This window comes from Ambystoma mexicanum, unplaced genomic scaffold (genome assembly GCF_040938575.1).
Source record: "Ambystoma mexicanum isolate Mex_15411 unplaced genomic scaffold, UKY_AmexF1_1 Mex_scaf34, whole genome shotgun sequence".
NCBI classification, from domain to species: Eukaryota; Metazoa; Chordata; class Amphibia; order Caudata; family Ambystomatidae; genus Ambystoma; species Ambystoma mexicanum.
The window spans coordinates 206,094-222,096 of NW_027182449.1; the positions used below are offsets into that span (position 1 = coordinate 206,094).

The window sequence follows — 16,003 nt, forward strand, 5'->3', positions numbered from 1 at the left end:
AATCGGCGCACTCTTCACCTACGGCCATACCACCCTGAATGCGCCCGATCTCGTCCGATCTCGGAAGCTAAGCAGGGTCGGGCCTGGTTAGTACTTGGATGGGAGACCGCCTGGGAATACCAGGTGCTGTAGGCATTTTGCTACTCTGTGCCCGATAGGCGGCGTTCGTCTTCCCCGTCTTGAACTACATTTTTCCTCCATTCCGCTTTTAATTTTAACAAACACGGCGCGTGAAAAAGGCACAGGGGCAGACAGCAGCCCTCGCTCCAATGCAGAGCCCCGTCAGAGGCGGACACGTTGTCGCCAAACTAACTTGGAGCAGCAGGAGACTGAAGCCAGGGCAGCAGCTCGCCGCCTCGGGTGGGTGGATGCAGCCAGAAAGGGCCACTCGTGTCCCTGGCAAAGCACCTCCAGCGTCTCCCCGTTTTCTCTCCAGTGGACGCGCAAGGCCCCCTACAGCTAGGGGAGGCAAGTGGATGGGCCTCATCTGCATATGTGGGCTCTAGAGGAAGAGTGCACCCTGGGAGACAAGGGGACACTTGGAGCGGGAAGTGCTCACGGGGGAGAAGTGCCTACAAGAGGCAGGAAGGGAGGGAGGCCACATCATGCCTCTCCATAGCCAGGCCTCTGGATGATGGGGCAGAAGCGGCCGTCACCCTAAGCTTCCTAGAAGTCCCAGCTGGGCCCCATGCTACCTAATATCTCGCCTGATCGAGCCTGGTCGAGCACTGGTCGAGCCTTCAGCCAAGGGACACAGGAGCCAAGGGGTCTGGCCTCGAGCCTTCAACCGAGGGACCCAGGAGCCCAGGGTCTGGCCTCAGTGCTTCCCAAGTCGGCCTTCAGCTGAAGCCTGCCTGGGCTGGGAGCCTCAGCTGCTGTTCCTGGGTGTGCTTCTTTCCTGCATGTGAAGGCCACCAGCGGCGAAGGTTGCCCTCCGCCTTCCAAGGAGTCGAGGGGATAGAAGCAGGAAAATTGTGTGTGTGTTTATTTCTTCTTTTTTAGAGATTCTTTCTATTTTTGTAAGGAACTGACGCCTGGGTGAGTGCTAGTGTGGCTTGAGGTGAATTTACGGGCAGCTTCTTTGCAAACTTTTGCCAAACCAACTTGGAGCAGCACTGGGGTAGAGAGTCAGCCTTCCGCTGATGCCTGCCTAGGCGTGGCTGGGCTGGGGGCCTCAGCTGCTGTTACTGGGCCTGCTTCTTTCCTGGTCTTGTAGGCCGCCAGCCAGAGAAGGTAAGGGCTTCAACCAACATCGCCCTCTGCCTTCCAAAGAGTCGAGGAGACCGCAGCAGGAAAATTGTGTGTGTGTTTATTTCTTCTTTTTTAGAGGTGCTTTCTATTTTTGTAAGGAACCGACGCCTGGGTGAGTGCTAGTGTGGCGTGAGTTAAATTTACAGGCATCTTCTTTGCAAACTTTTGCCAAACCAACTTGGGGCAGCAGTGGGGTAGAGAGTCAGCCTTCTGCTGATGCCTGCCTAGGCGTGGCTGGGCTGGGGGCCTCAGCTGCTGTTACTGGGCCTGCTTCTTTCCTGGTCTTGTAGGCCGCCAGCCAGAGAAGGTAAGGGCTTCAACCAACATCGCCCTCTGCCTTCCAAAGAGTCGAGGAGACCGCAGCAGGAAAATTGTGTGTGTGTTTATTTCTTCTTTTTTTAGAGGTGCTTTCTATTTTTGTAAGGAACCGACGCCTGGGTGAGTGCTAGTGTGGCGTGAGTTACATTTACAGGCATCTTCTTTGCAAAATTTTGCCAAACCAACTTGGACCAGCACTGGGGTAGAGAGTCAGCCTTCAGCTGATGGCTGCCTGGGCTGGGCTGGGCTGGTCTGGGGGCCTCAGCTGCTGTTACTGGGCATGCTTCTTTCCTGGACTTGTAGGCCACCAGCCGGAGAAGGTAAGGGCCTCAACCAACATCGCCCTCTGCCTTTCAAAGAGTCGAGGAGACCCCAGCAGGAAAATTGTGTGTGTGTTTATTTCTTCTTTTTTAGAGGTGCTTTCTATTTTTGTAAGGAACCGACGCCTGGGTGAGTGCTAGTGTGGCGTGAGTTAAATTTACAGGCATCTTCTTTGCAAACTTTTGCCAAACCAATTTGGGGCAGCAGTGGGGTAGAGAGTCAGCCTTAAGCTGATGCCTGCCTGGGCTGGGCTGGGCTGGGGGCCTCAGCTGCTGTTACTGGGCCTGCTTCTTTCCTGGACTTGTAGGCCGCCAGCCCGAGAAGGTAAGGCCTCAACCAACATCGCCCTCTGCCTTCCAAAGAGTCGAGGAGACCCCAGCAGGAAAATTGTGTGTGTGTTTATTTCCATCTTTCTTTCCGAGTTTTTTTTTAAAGTTTTGTAAGGAACGGATGCTTGGGTGAGTGAGTGCAAGTGTGGCTTGGCCTGAATTTACAGACACTTTCTTTGCAAACATGAGTAGGCAAGTGGGTATTTCAAAAGTGGGTGCATGGAGCCGCTCGTTGCTTTTCCAAGCTGGCAGCTGTGGCTCCTGAGCTTGAGGCAAAAAGAAGGGCAGAAGCACACTGCAGAGGACAGCGTTCAGCCTTGCAAGAGGGCAGTGGACGTCGGAGGAGCCGACACAGCACAAGAGGCTCGGAATCGGCGCACTCTTCGCCTACGGCCATACCACGCTGAATGCGCCCGATCTCGTCCGATCTCGGAAGCTAAGCAGGGTCGGGCCTGGTTAGTACTTGGATGGGAGACCGCCTGGGAATACCAGGTGCTGTAGGCATTTTGCTACTCTGTGCCCGATAGGCGGCGTTCGTCTTCCCCGTCTTGAACTACATTTTTCCTCCATTCCGCTTTTAATTTTAACAAACACGGCGCGTGAAAAAGGCACAGGGGCAGACAGCAGCCCTCGCTCCAATGCAGAGCCCCGTCAGAGGCGGACACGTTGTCGCCAAACTAACTTGGAGCAGCAGGAGACTGAAGCCAGGGCAGCAGCTCGCCGCCTCGGGTGGGTGGATGCAGCCAGAAAGGGCCACTCGTGTCCCTGGCAAAGCACCTCCAGCGTCTCCCCGTTTTCTCTCCAGTGGACGCGCAAGGCCCCCTACAGCTAGGGGAGGCAAGTGGATGGGCCTCATCTGCATATGTGGGCTCTAGAGGAAGAGTGCACCCTGGGAGACAAGGGGACACTTGGAGCGGGAAGTGCTCACGGGGGAGAAGTGCCTACAAGAGGCAGGAAGGGAGGGAGGCCACATCATGCCTCTCCATAGCCAGGCCTCTGGATGATGGGGCAGAAGCGGCCGTCACCCTAAGCTTCCTAGAAGTCCCAGCTGGGCCCCATGCTACCTAATATCTCGCCTGATCGAGCCTGGTCGAGCACTGGTCGAGCCTTCAGCCAAGGGACACAGGAGCCAAGGGGTCTGGCCTCGAGCCTTCAACCGAGGGACCCAGGAGCCCAGGGTCTGGCCTCAGTGCTTCCCAAGTCGGCCTTCAGCTGAAGCCTGCCTGGGCTGGGAGCCTCAGCTGCTGTTCCTGGGTGTGCTTCTTTCCTGCATGTGAAGGCCACCAGCGGCGAAGGTTGCCCTCCGCCTTCCAAGGAGTCGAGGGGATAGAAGCAGGAAAATTGTGTGTGTGTTTATTTCTTCTTTTTTAGAGATTCTTTCTATTTTTGTAAGGAACTGACGCCTGGGTGAGTGCTAGTGTGGCTTGAGGTGAATTTACGGGCAGCTTCTTTGCAAACTTTTGCCAAACCAACTTGGAGCAGCACTGGGGTAGAGAGTCAGCCTTCCGCTGATGCCTGCCTAGGCGTGGCTGGGCTGGGGGCCTCAGCTGCTGTTACTGGGCCTGCTTCTTTCCTGGTCTTGTAGGCCGCCAGCCAGAGAAGGTAAGGGCTTCAACCAACATCGCCCTCTGCCTTCCAAAGAGTCGAGGAGACCGCAGCAGGAAAATTGTGTGTGTGTTTATTTCTTCTTTTTTTAGAGGTGCTTTCTATTTTTGTAAGGAACCGACGCCTGGGTGAGTGCTAGTGTGGCGTGAGTTACATTTACAGGCATCTTCTTTGCAAAATTTTGCCAAACCAACTTGGACCAGCACTGGGGTAGAGAGTCAGCCTTCAGCTGATGGCTGCCTGGGCTGGGCTGGGCTGGGGGCCTCAGCTGCTGTTACTGGGCCTGCTTCTTTCCTGGACTTGTAGGCCGCCAGCCCGAGAAGGTAAGGCCTCAACCAACATCGCCCTCTGCCTTCCAAAGAGTCGAGGGAATAGAAGCAGGAAAATTGTGTGTGTGTTTATTTCTTCTTTTTTAGAGATTCTTTCTATTTTTGTAAGGAACTGACGACTGGGTGAGTGCTAGTGTGGCTTGAGGTGAATTTACGGGCAGCTTCTTTGCAAACTTTTGCCAAACCAACTTGGAGCAGCACTGGGGTAGAGAGTCAGCCTTCCGCTGATGCCTGCCTAGGCGTGGCTGGGCTGGGGGCCTCAGCTGCTGTTACTGGGCCTGCTTCTTTCCTGGTCTTGTAGGCCGCCAGCCAGAGAAGGTAAGGGCTTCAACCAACATCGCCCTCTGCCTTCCAAAGAGTCGAGGAGACCGCAGCAGGAAAATTGTGTGTGTGTTTATTTCTTCTTTTTTTAGAGGTGCTTTCTATTTTTGTAAGGAACCGACGCCTGGGTGAGTGCTAGTGTGGCGTGAGTTACATTTACAGGCATCTTCTTTGCAAACTTTTGCCAAACCAACTTGGACCAGCACTGGGGTAGAGAGTCAGCCTTCAGCTGATGGCTGCCTGGGCTGGGCTGGGCTGGTCTGGGGGCCTCAGCTGCTGTTACTGGGCATGCTTCTTTCCTGGACTTGTAGGCCACCAGCCGGAGAAGGTAAGGGCCTCAACCAACATCGCCCTCTGCCTTTCAAAGAGTCGAGGAGACCCCAGCAGGAAAATTGTGTGTGTGTTTATTTCTTCTTTTTTAGAGGTGCTTTCTATTTTTGTAAGGAACCGACGCCTGGGTGAGTGCTAGTGTGGCGTGAGTTAAATTTACAGGCATCTTCTTTGCAAACTTTTGCCAAACCAATTTGGGGCAGCAGTGGGGTAGAGAGTCAGCCTTAAGCTGATGCCTGCCTGGGCTGGGCTGGGCTGGTGGCCTCAGCTGCTGTTACTGGGCCTGCTTCTTTCCTGGACTTGTAGGCCGCCAGCCCGAGAAGGTAAGGCCTCAACCAACATCGCCCTCTGCCTTCCAAAGAGTCGAGGAGACCCCAGCAGGAAAATTGTGTGTGTGTTTATTTCCATCTTTCTTTCCGAGTTTTTTTTTAAAGTTTTGTAAGGAACGGATGCTTGGGTGAGTGAGTGCAAGTGTGGCTTGGCCTGAATTTACAGACACTTTCTTTGCAAACATGAGTAGGCAAGTGGGTATTTCAAAAGTGGGTGCATGGAGCCGCTCGTTGCTTTTCCAAGCTGGCAGCTGTGGCTCCTGAGCTTGAGGCAAAAAGAAGGGCAGAAGCACACTGCAGAGGACAGCGTTCAGCCTTGCAAGAGGGCAGTGGACGTCGGAGGAGCCGACACAGCACAAGAGGCTCGGAATCGGCGCACTCTTCGCCTACGGCCATACCACCCTGAATGCGCCCGATCTCGTCCGATCTCGGAAGCTAAGCAGGGTCGGGCCTGGTTAGTACTTGGATGGGAGACCGCCTGGGAATACCAGGTGCTGTAGGCATTTTGCTACTCTGTGCCCGATAGGCGGCGTTCGTCTTCCCCGTCTTGAACTACATTTTTCCTCCATTCCGCTTTTAATTTTAACAAACACGGCGCGTGAAAAAGGCACAGGGGCAGACAGCAGCCCTCGCTCCAATGCAGAGCCCCGTCAGAGGCGGACACGTTGTCGCCAAACTAACTTGGAGCAGCAGGAGACTGAAGCCAGGGCAGCAGCTTGCCGCCTCGGGTGGGTGGATGCAGCCAGAAAGGGCCACTCGTGTCCCTGGCAAAGCACCTCCAGCGTCTCCCCGTTTTCTCTCCAGTGGACGCGCAAGGCCCCCTACAGCTAGGGGAGGCAAGTGGATGGGCCTCATCTGCATATGTGGGCTCTAGAGGAAGAGTGCACCCTGGGAGACAAGGGGACACTTGGAGCGGGAAGTGCTCACGGGGGAGAAGTGCCTACAAGAGGCAGGAAGGGAGGGAGGCCACATCATGCCTCTCCATAGCCAGGCCTCTGGATGATGGGGCAGAAGCGGCCGTCACCCTAAGCTTCCTAGAAGTCCCAGCTGGGCCCCATGCTACCTAATATCTCGCCTGATCGAGCCTGGTCGAGCACTGGTCGAGCCTTCAGCCAAGGGACACAGGAGCCAAGGGGTCTGGCCTCGAGCCTTCAACCGAGGGACCCAGGAGCCCAGGGTCTGGCCTCAGTGCTTCCCAAGTCGGCCTTCAGCTGAAGCCTGCCTGGGCTGGGAGCCTCAGCTGCTGTTCCTGGGTGTGCTTCTTTCCTGCATGTGAAGGCCACCAGCGGCGAAGGTTGCCCTCCGCCTTCCAAGGAGTCGAGGGGATAGAAGCAGGAAAATTGTGTGTGTGTTTATTTCTTCTTTTTTAGAGATTCTTTCTATTTTTGTAAGGAACTGACGCCTGGGTGAGTGCTAGTGTGGCTTGAGGTGAATTTACGGGCAGCTTCTTTGCAAACTTTTGCCAAACCAACTTGGAGCAGCACTGGGGTAGAGAGTCAGCCTTCCGCTGATGCCTGCCTAGGCGTGGCTGGGCTGGGGGCCTCAGCTGCTGTTACTGGGCCTGCTTCTTTCCTGGTCTTGTAGGCCGCCAGCCAGAGAAGGTAAGGGCTTCAACCAACATCGCCCTCTGCCTTCCAAAGAGTCGAGGAGACCGCAGCAGGAAAATTGTGTGTGTGTTTATTTCTTCTTTTTTTAGAGGTGCTTTCTATTTTTGTAAGGAACCGACGCCTGGGTGAGTGCTAGTGTGGCGTGAGTTACATTTACAGGCATCTTCTTTGCAAAATTTTGCCAAACCAACTTGGACCAGCACTGGGGTAGAGAGTCAGCCTTCAGCTGATGGCTGCCTGGGCTGGGCTGGGCTGGGGGCCTCAGCTGCTGTTACTGGGCCTGCTTCTTTCCTGGACTTGTAGGCCGCCAGCCCGAGAAGGTAAGGCCTCAACCAACATCGCCCTCTGCCTTCCAAAGAGTCGAGGGAATAGAAGCAGGAAAATTGTGTGTGTGTTTATTTCTTCTTTTTTAGAGATTCTTTCTATTTTTGTAAGGAACTGACGACTGGGTGAGTGCTAGTGTGGCTTGAGGTGAATTTACGGGCAGCTTCTTTGCAAACTTTTGCCAAACCAACTTGGAGCAGCACTGGGGTAGAGAGTCAGCCTTCCGCTGATGCCTGCCTAGGCGTGGCTGGGCTGGGGGCCTCAGCTGCTGTTACTGGGCCTGCTTCTTTCCTGGTCTTGTAGGCCGCCAGCCAGAGAAGGTAAGGGCTTCAACCAACATCGCCCTCTGCCTTCCAAAGAGTCGAGGAGACCGCAGCAGGAAAATTGTGTGTGTGTTTATTTCTTCTTTTTTTAGAGGTGCTTTCTATTTTTGTAAGGAACCGACGCCTGGGTGAGTGCTAGTGTGGCGTGAGTTACATTTACAGGCATCTTCTTTGCAAACTTTTGCCAAACCAACTTGGACCAGCACTGGGGTAGAGAGTCAGCCTTCAGCTGATGGCTGCCTGGGCTGGGCTGGGCTGGTCTGGGGGCCTCAGCTGCTGTTACTGGGCATGCTTCTTTCCTGGACTTGTAGGCCACCAGCCGGAGAAGGTAAGGGCCTCAACCAACATCGCCCTCTGCCTTTCAAAGAGTCGAGGAGACCCCAGCAGGAAAATTGTGTGTGTGTTTATTTCTTCTTTTTTAGAGGTGCTTTCTATTTTTGTAAGGAACCGACGCCTGGGTGAGTGCTAGTGTGGCGTGAGTTAAATTTACAGGCATCTTCTTTGCAAACTTTTGCCAAACCAATTTGGGGCAGCAGTGGGGTAGAGAGTCAGCCTTAAGCTGATGCCTGCCTGGGCTGGGCTGGGCTGGGGGCCTCAGCTGCTGTTACTGGGCCTGCTTCTTTCCTGGACTTGTAGGCCGCCAGCCCGAGAAGGTAAGGCCTCAACCAACATCGCCCTCTGCCTTCCAAAGAGTCGAGGAGACCCCAGCAGGAAAATTGTGTGTGTGTTTATTTCCATCTTTCTTTCCGAGTTTTTTTTTAAAGTTTTGTAAGGAACGGATGCTTGGGTGAGTGAGTGCAAGTGTGGCTTGGCCTGAATTTACAGACACTTTCTTTGCAAACATGAGTAGGCAAGTGGGTATTTCAAAAGTGGGTGCATGGAGCCGCTCGTTGCTTTTCCAAGCTGGCAGCTGTGGCTCCTGAGCTTGAGGCAAAAAGAAGGGCAGAAGCACACTGCAGAGGACAGCGTTCAGCCTTGCAAGAGGGCAGTGGACGTCGGAGGAGCCGACACAGCACAAGAGGCTCGGAATCGGCGCACTCTTCGCCTACGGCCATACCACCCTGAATGCGTCCGATCTCGGAAGCTAAGCAGGGTCGGGCCTGGTTAGTACTTGGATGGGAGACCGCCTGGGAATACCAGGTGCTGTAGGCATTTTGCTACTCTGTGCCCGATAGGCGGCGTTCGTCTTCCCCGTCTTGAACTACATTTTTCCTCCATTCCGCTTTTAATTTTAACAAACACGGCGCGTGAAAAAGGCACAGGGGCAGACAGCAGCCCTCGCTCCAATGCAGAGCCCCGTCAGAGGCGGACACGTTGTCGCCAAACTAACTTGGAGCAGCAGGAGACTGAAGCCAGGGCAGCAGCTCGCCGCCTCGGGTGGGTGGATGCAGCCAGAAAGGGCCACTCGTGTCCCTGGCAAAGCACCTCCAGCGTCTCCCCGTTTTCTCTCCAGTGGACGCGCAAGGCCCCCTACAGCTAGGGGAGGCAAGTGGATGGGCCTCATCTGCATATGTGGGCTCTAGAGGAAGAGTGCACCCTGGGAGACAAGGGGACACTTGGAGCGGGAAGTGCTCACGGGGGAGAAGTGCCTACAAGAGGCAGGAAGGGAGGGAGGCCACATCATGCCTCTCCATAGCCAGGCCTCTGGATGATGGGGCAGAAGCGGCCGTCACCCTAAGCTTCCTAGAAGTCCCAGCTGGGCCCCATGCTACCTAATATCTCGCCTGATCGAGCCTGGTCGAGCACTGGTCGAGCCTTCAGCCAAGGGACACAGGAGCCAAGGGGTCTGGCCTCGAGCCTTCAACCGAGGGACCCAGGAGCCCAGGGTCTGGCCTCAGTGCTTCCCAAGTCGGCCTTCAGCTGAAGCCTGCCTGGGCTGGGAGCCTCAGCTGCTGTTCCTGGGTGTGCTTCTTTCCTGCATGTGAAGGCCACCAGCGGCGAAGGTTGCCCTCCGCCTTCCAAGGAGTCGAGGGGATAGAAGCAGGAAAATTGTGTGTGTGTTTATTTCTTCTTTTTTAGAGATTCTTTCTATTTTTGTAAGGAACTGACGCCTGGGTGAGTGCTAGTGTGGCTTGAGGTGAATTTACGGGCAGCTTCTTTGCAAACTTTTGCCAAACCAACTTGGAGCAGCACTGGGGTAGAGAGTCAGCCTTCCGCTGATGCCTGCCTAGGCGTGGCTGGGCTGGGGGCCTCAGCTGCTGTTACTGGGCCTGCTTCTTTCCTGGTCTTGTAGGCCGCCAGCCAGAGAAGGTAAGGGCTTCAACCAACATCGCCCTCTGCCTTCCAAAGAGTCGAGGAGACCGCAGCAGGAAAATTGTGTGTGTGTTTATTTCTTCTTTTTTTAGAGGTGCTTTCTATTTTTGTAAGGAACCGACGCCTGGGTGAGTGCTAGTGTGGCGTGAGTTACATTTACAGGCATCTTCTTTGCAAAATTTTGCCAAACCAACTTGGACCAGCACTGGGGTAGAGAGTCAGCCTTCAGCTGATGGCTGCCTGGGCTGGGCTGGGGGCCTCAGCTGCTGTTACTGGGCCTGCTTCTTTCCTGGACTTGTTGGCCGCCAGCCCGAGAAGGTAAGGCCTCAACCAACATCGCCCTCTGCCTTCCAAAGAGTCGAGGGAATAGAAGCAGGAAAATTGTGTGTGTGTTTATTTCTTCTTTTTTAGAGATTCTTTCTATTTTTGTAAGGAACTGACGACTGGGTGAGTGCTAGTGTGGCTTGAGGTGAATTTACGGGCAGCTTCTTTGCAAACTTTTGCCAAACCAACTTGGAGCAGCACTGGGGTAGAGAGTCAGCCTTCCGCTGATGCCTGCCTAGGCGTGGCTGGGCTGGGGGCCTCAGCTGCTGTTACTGGGCCTGCTTCTTTCCTGGTCTTGTAGGCCGCCAGCCAGAGAAGGTAAGGGCTTCAACCAACATCGCCCTCTGCCTTCCAAAGAGTCGAGGAGACCGCAGCAGGAAAATTGTGTGTGTGTTTATTTCTTCTTTTTTTAGAGGTGCTTTCTATTTTTGTAAGGAACCGACGCCTGGGTGAGTGCTAGTGTGGCGTGAGTTACATTTACAGGCATCTTCTTTGCAAACTTTTGCCAAACCAACTTGGACCAGCACTGGGGTAGAGAGTCAGCCTTCAGCTGATGGCTGCCTGGGCTGGGCTGGGCTGGTCTGGGGGCCTCAGCTGCTGTTACTGGGCATGCTTCTTTCCTGGACTTGTAGGCCACCAGCCGGAGAAGGTAAGGGCCTCAACCAACATCGCCCTCTGCCTTTCAAAGAGTCGAGGAGACCCCAGCAGGAAAATTGTGTGTGTGTTTATTTCTTCTTTTTTAGAGGTGCTTTCTATTTTTGTAAGGAACCGACGCCTGGGTGAGTGCTAGTGTGGCGTGAGTTAAATTTACAGGCATCTTCTTTGCAAACTTTTGCCAAACCAATTTGGGGCAGCAGTGGGGTAGAGAGTCAGCCTTAAGCTGATGCCTGCCTGGGCTGGGCTGGGCTGGGGGCCTCAGCTGCTGTTACTGGGCCTGCTTCTTTCCTGGACTTGTAGGCCGCCAGCCCGAGAAGGTAAGGCCTCAACCAACATCGCCCTCTGCCTTCCAAAGAGTCGAGGAGACCCCAGCAGGAAAATTGTGTGTGTGTTTATTTCCATCTTTCTTTCCGAGTTTTTTTTTAAAGTTTTGTAAGGAACGGATGCTTGGGTGAGTGAGTGCAAGTGTGGCTTGGCCTGAATTTACAGACACTTTCTTTGCAAACATGAGTAGGCAAGTGGGTATTTCAAAAGTGGGTGCATGGAGCCGCTCGTTGCTTTTCCAAGCTGGCAGCTGTGGCTCCTGAGCTTGAGGCAAAAAGAAGGGCAGAAGCACACTGCAGAGGACAGCGTTCAGCCTTGCAAGAGGGCAGTGGACGTCGGAGGAGCCGACACAGCACAAGAGGCTCGGAATCGGCGCACTCTTCGCCTACGGCCATACCACCCTGAATGCGCCCGATCTCGTCCGATCTCGGAAGCTAAGCAGGGTCGGGCCTGGTTAGTACTTGGATGGGAGACCGCCTGGGAATACCAGGTGCTGTAGGCATTTTGCTACTCTGTGCCCGATAGGCGGCGTTCGTCTTCCCCGTCTTGAACTACATTTTTCCTCCATTCCGCTTTTAATTTTAACAAACACGGCGCGTGAAAAAGGCACAGGGGCAGACAGCAGCCCTCGCTCCAATGCAGAGCCCCGTCAGAGGCGGACACGTTGTCGCCAAACTAACTTGGAGCAGCAGGAGACTGAAGCCAGGGCAGCAGCTCGCCGCCTCGGGTGGGTGGATGCAGCCAGAAAGGGCCACTCGTGTCCCTGGCAAAGCACCTCCAGCGTCTCCCCGTTTTCTCTCCAGTGGACGCGCAAGGCCCCCTACAGCTAGGGGAGGCAAGTGGATGGGCCTCATCTGCATATGTGGGCTCTAGAGGAAGAGTGCACCCTGGGAGACAAGGGGACACTTGGAGCGGGAAGTGCTCACGGGGGAGAAGTGCCTACAAGAGGCAGGAAGGGAGGGAGGCCACATCATGCCTCTCCATAGCCAGGCCTCTGGATGATGGGGCAGAAGCGGCCGTCACCCTAAGCTTCCTAGAAGTCCCAGCTGGGCCCCATGCTACCTAATATCTCGCCTGATCGAGCCTGGTCGAGCACTGGTCGAGCCTTCAGCCAAGGGACACAGGAGCCAAGGGGTCTGGCCTCGAGCCTTCAACCGAGGGACCCAGGAGCCCAGGGTCTGGCCTCAGTGCTTCCCAAGTCGGCCTTCAGCTGAAGCCTGCCTGGGCTGGGAGCCTCAGCTGCTGTTCCTGGGTGTGCTTCTTTCCTGCATGTGAAGGCCACCAGCGGCGAAGGTTGCCCTCCGCCTTCCAAGGAGTCGAGGGGATAGAAGCAGGAAAATTGTGTGTGTGTTTATTTCTTCTTTTTTAGAGATTCTTTCTATTTTTGTAAGGAACTGACGCCTGGGTGAGTGCTAGTGTGGCTTGAGGTGAATTTACGGGCAGCTTCTTTGCAAACTTTTGCCAAACCAACTTGGAGCAGCACTGGGGTAGAGAGTCAGCCTTCCGCTGATGCCTGCCTAGGCGTGGCTGGGCTGGGGGCCTCAGCTGCTGTTACTGGGCCTGCTTCTTTCCTGGTCTTGTAGGCCGCCAGCCAGAGAAGGTAAGGGCTTCAACCAACATCGCCCTCTGCCTTCCAAAGAGTCGAGGAGACCGCAGCAGGAAAATTGTGTGTGTGTTTATTTCTTCTTTTTTTAGAGGTGCTTTCTATTTTTGTAAGGAACCGACGCCTGGGTGAGTGCTAGTGTGGCGTGAGTTACATTTACAGGCATCTTCTTTGCAAAATTTTGCCAAACCAACTTGGACCAGCACTGGGGTAGAGAGTCAGCCTTCAGCTGATGGCTGCCTGGGCTGGGCTGGGCTGGGGGCCTCAGCTGCTGTTACTGGGCCTGCTTCTTTCCTGGACTTGTAGGCCGCCAGCCCGAGAAGGTAAGGCCTCAACCAACATCGCCCTCTGCCTTCCAAAGAGTCGAGGGAATAGAAGCAGGAAAATTGTGTGTGTGTTTATTTCTTCTTTTTTAGAGATTCTTTCTATTTTTGTAAGGAACTGACGACTGGGTGAGTGCTAGTGTGGCTTGAGGTGAATTTACGGGCAGCTTCTTTGCAAACTTTTGCCAAACCAACTTGGAGCAGCACTGGGGTAGAGAGTCAGCCTTCCGCTGATGCCTGCCTAGGCGTGGCTGGGCTGGGGGCCTCAGCTGCTGTTACTGGGCCTGCTTCTTTCCTGGTCTTGTAGGCCGCCAGCCAGAGAAGGTAAGGGCTTCAACCAACATCGCCCTCTGCCTTCCAAAGAGTCGAGGAGACCGCAGCAGGAAAATTGTGTGTGTGTTTATTTCTTCTTTTTTTAGAGGTGCTTTCTATTTTTGTAAGGAACCGACGCCTGGGTGAGTGCTAGTGTGGCGTGAGTTACATTTACAGGCATCTTCTTTGCAAACTTTTGCCAAACCAACTTGGACCAGCACTGGGGTAGAGAGTCAGCCTTCAGCTGATGGCTGCCTGGGCTGGGCTGGGCTGGTCTGGGGGCCTCAGCTGCTGTTACTGGGCATGCTTCTTTCCTGGACTTGTAGGCCACCAGCCGGAGAAGGTAAGGGCCTCAACCAACATCGCCCTCTGCCTTTCAAAGAGTCGAGGAGACCCCAGCAGGAAAATTGTGTGTGTGTTTATTTCTTCTTTTTTAGAGGTGCTTTCTATTTTTGTAAGGAACCGACGCCTGGGTGAGTGCTAGTGTGGCGTGAGTTAAATTTACAGGCATCTTCTTTGCAAACTTTTGCCAAACCAATTTGGGGCAGCAGTGGGGTAGAGAGTCAGCCTTAAGCTGATGCCTGCCTGGGCTGGGCTGGGCTGGGGGCCTCAGCTGCTGTTACTGGGCCTGCTTCTTTCCTGGACTTGTAGGCCGCCAGCCCGAGAAGGTAAGGCCTCAACCAACATCGCCCTCTGCCTTCCAAAGAGTCGAGGAGACCCCAGCAGGAAAATTGTGTGTGTGTTTATTTCCATCTTTCTTTCCGAGTTTTTTTTTAAAGTTTTGTAAGGAACGGATGCTTGGGTGAGTGAGTGCAAGTGTGGCTTGGCCTGAATTTACAGACACTTTCTTTGCAAACATGAGTAGGCAAGTGGGTATTTCAAAAGTGGGTGCATGGAGCCGCTCGTTGCTTTTCCAAGCTGGCAGCTGTGGCTCCTGAGCTTGAGGCAAAAAGAAGGGCAGAAGCACACTGCAGAGGACAGCGTTCAGCCTTGCAAGAGGGCAGTGGACGTCGGAGGAGCCGACACAGCACAAGAGGCTCGGAATCGGCGCACTCTTCGCCTACGGCCATACCACCCTGAATGCGTCCGATCTCGGAAGCTAAGCAGGGTCGGGCCTGGTTAGTACTTGGATGGGAGACCGCCTGGGAATACCAGGTGCTGTAGGCATTTTGCTACTCTGTGCCCGATAGGCGGCGTTCGTCTTCCCCGTCTTGAACTACATTTTTCCTCCATTCCGCTTTTAATTTTAACAAACACGGCGCGTGAAAAAGGCACAGGGGCAGACAGCAGCCCTCGCTCCAATGCAGAGCCCCGTCAGAGGCGGACACGTTGTCGCCAAACTAACTTGGAGCAGCAGGAGACTGAAGCCAGGGCAGCAGCTCGCCGCCTCGGGTGGGTGGATGCAGCCAGAAAGGGCCACTCGTGTCCCTGGCAAAGCACCTCCAGCGTCTCCCCGTTTTCTCTCCAGTGGACGCGCAAGGCCCCCTACAGCTAGGGGAGGCAAGTGGATGGGCCTCATCTGCATATGTGGGCTCTAGAGGAAGAGTGCACCCTGGGAGACAAGGGGACACTTGGAGCGGGAAGTGCTCACGGGGGAGAAGTGCCTACAAGAGGCAGGAAGGGAGGGAGGCCACATCATGCCTCTCCATAGCCAGGCCTCTGGATGATGGGGCAGAAGCGGCCGTCACCCTAAGCTTCCTAGAAGTCCCAGCTGGGCCCCATGCTACCTAATATCTCGCCTGATCGAGCCTGGTCGAGCACTGGTCGAGCCTTCAGCCAAGGGACACAGGAGCCAAGGGGTCTGGCCTCGAGCCTTCAACCGAGGGACCCAGGAGCCCAGGGTCTGGCCTCAGTGCTTCCCAAGTCGGCCTTCAGCTGAAGCCTGCCTGGGCTGGGAGCCTCAGCTGCTGTTCCTGGGTGTGCTTCTTTCCTGCATGTGAAGGCCACCAGCGGCGAAGGTTGCCCTCCGCCTTCCAAGGAGTCGAGGGGATAGAAGCAGGAAAATTGTGTGTGTGTTTATTTCTTCTTTTTTAGAGATTCTTTCTATTTTTGTAAGGAACTGACGCCTGGGTGAGTGCTAGTGTGGCTTGAGGTGAATTTACGGGCAGCTTCTTTGCAAACTTTTGCCAAACCAACTTGGAGCAGCACTGGGGTAGAGAGTCAGCCTTCCGCTGATGCCTGCCTAGGCGTGGCTGGGCTGGGGGCCTCAGCTGCTGTTACTGGGCCTGCTTCTTTCCTGGTCTTGTAGGCCGCCAGCCAGAGAAGGTAAGGGCTTCAACCAACATCGCCCTCTGCCTTCCAAAGAGTCGAGGAGACCGCAGCAGGAAAATTGTGTGTGTGTTTATTTCTTCTTTTTTAGAGGTGCTTTCTATTTTTGTAAGGAACCGACGCCTGGGTGAGTGCTAGTGTGGCGTGAGTTAAATTTACAGGCATCTTCTTTGCAAACTTTTGCCAAACCAATTTGGGGCAGCAGTGGGGTAGAGAGTCAGCCTTAAGCTGATGCCTGCCTAGGCGTGGCTGGGCTGGGGGCCTCAGCTGCTGTTACTGGGCCTGCTTCTTTCCTGGTCTTGTAGGCCGCCAGCCAGAGAAGGTAAGGGCTTCAACCAACATCGCCCTCTGCCTTCCAAAGAGTCGAGGAGACCGCAGCAGGAAAATTGTGTGTGTGTTTATTTCTTCTTTTTTTAGAGGTGCTTTCTATTTTTGTAAGGAACCGACGCCTGGGTGAGTGCTAGTGTGGCGTGAGTTACATTTACAGGCATCTTCTTTGCAAAATTTTGCCAAACCAACTTGGACCAGCACTGGGGTAGAGAGTCAGCCTTC

At 54.5% G+C, this 16,003-nt stretch overlaps 4 non-coding genes and 2 pseudogenes across 4 annotated transcripts; all 6 read left to right on the plus strand.

The window, feature by feature from the left end:
• The first annotated feature begins 16 nt into the window (after window positions 1-16).
• Window positions 17-135, plus strand: LOC138558977 (5S ribosomal RNA). Its single transcript, XR_011299095.1, has one exon. It is a non-coding gene; the product is annotated as a 5S ribosomal RNA (ribosomal RNA).
• A 2,469-nt stretch (window positions 136-2,604) lies between these two features.
• Window positions 2,605-2,723, plus strand: LOC138558997 (5S ribosomal RNA). Its single transcript, XR_011299115.1, has one exon. It is a non-coding gene; the product is annotated as a 5S ribosomal RNA (ribosomal RNA).
• A 2,794-nt stretch (window positions 2,724-5,517) lies between these two features.
• On the plus strand, window positions 5,518-5,636 carry LOC138558280 (5S ribosomal RNA). The gene has a single exon (XR_011298432.1). It is a non-coding gene; the product is annotated as a 5S ribosomal RNA (ribosomal RNA).
• Window positions 5,637-8,430: 2,794 nt separating this feature from the next.
• On the plus strand, window positions 8,431-8,539 carry LOC138559063 (5S ribosomal RNA; annotated as a pseudogene).
• Window positions 8,540-11,328: 2,789 nt separating this feature from the next.
• LOC138558393 (5S ribosomal RNA) lies at window positions 11,329-11,447 on the plus strand. Its single transcript, XR_011298543.1, has one exon. It is a non-coding gene; the product is annotated as a 5S ribosomal RNA (ribosomal RNA).
• A 2,794-nt stretch (window positions 11,448-14,241) lies between these two features.
• LOC138559064 (5S ribosomal RNA) lies at window positions 14,242-14,350 on the plus strand (annotated as a pseudogene).
• The last annotated feature ends 1,653 nt before the right edge of the window (window positions 14,351-16,003 follow it).